Source organism: Pistacia vera, unplaced genomic scaffold (genome assembly GCF_008641045.1).
Source record: "Pistacia vera cultivar Batoury unplaced genomic scaffold, PisVer_v2 Contig54, whole genome shotgun sequence".
In the NCBI taxonomy this organism is placed as follows: Eukaryota; Viridiplantae; Streptophyta; class Magnoliopsida; order Sapindales; family Anacardiaceae; genus Pistacia; species Pistacia vera.
Genome location: NW_022196379.1, coordinates 481,603 through 482,645, shown reverse-complemented (window position 1 = coordinate 482,645; position 1,043 = coordinate 481,603). Strand labels below are relative to the sequence as shown.

Genomic DNA, 1,043 nt, shown 5'->3' with positions numbered 1-1,043 from the left:
TTAGAAAGAGAAGAGAACGAGAGGCAATAGTCATTGAAATGGCTGAAAACAGAACTTTGAGGAAATTCTCAGTACCCTCAGTTGATGGTAGCGGTCCAAGTATCACTAGACCACCGGTGCAAGCCAACAACTTTGAAATAAAGCTGATAATCATCCAAATGATCCAACAGTCGGTACAATTTGGGGGAGATGCAAAGGAAGATCCAAATTCACACATTGCTAACTTCTTAGAGATATGCGACACATTTAAGGCAAATGGAGTTTCAGATGATGCCATCTAGTTAAGATTATTCCCATTTTTATTAAGAGATAAAGCAAAGGGATGGTTAATGGCACTACCAACAGGAACAATCACCACCTGGAATGAATTGGCACAAAGGTTCCTGACAAAATACTTCCCACTAGCGAAATTAGCAAAGATGAGAAACGATATCACATCATGTCTGTAGGAAGAAAACGAGTCACTTATGAAGCATGGGAGAGATATAAAGAATTGTTGAGAAAGTGTCCACATCATGGTTTGCCTGTTTGGATGCAAGTCGAAACCTTTTATAATGGGTTGTTGACAAATGTGCAAACAATGGTGGATACAACATCTGGAGGAAAATTGCAAAAAAAGACACCTGAAGAAGCTTATGAGTTACTTAAAGTCCTGGCAAGTAACAACTATCAGAGACCCAATGAAATAATTCATTAGAAGAAGTCTATGGGTATTCATGAAGTTGATGCTTACACAGCCATTTCAACCCAATTAACAGCACTTCAGACAAAATTAGGAGGTATGCAAGTAAATTCAATTCAAACACCTCAAGTAACATGTGATTTTTGTGTAGGTAACCATGCGAGCATTGAATGCCAAGTGGGGAATAATTTTGCTTCAGCTTCCTCATCATCAGAACAAGTCAACTATTTGGCTGGGAATCAGAGACAACAAAACAATCCTTTCTCCAACACGTACAATCCTGGTTGGAGTAATCAGCCAAACTTGTCCTAGGGCAATCAAAATAATCAATGGAATCAAAGAACAGTGCCAAACAATCAAG

At 38.7% G+C, this 1,043-nt stretch overlaps 1 non-coding gene across 1 annotated transcript; it reads right to left on the bottom strand.

Annotated features, from left to right (window-relative positions):
• Nucleotides 1-416: 416 nt before the first annotated feature.
• On the bottom strand, nucleotides 417-522 carry LOC116107575. Its single transcript, XR_004124488.1, has one exon. It is a non-coding gene; the product is annotated as a small nucleolar RNA R71 (small nucleolar RNA).
• Between the last annotated feature and the right edge of the window lie 521 nt (nucleotides 523-1,043).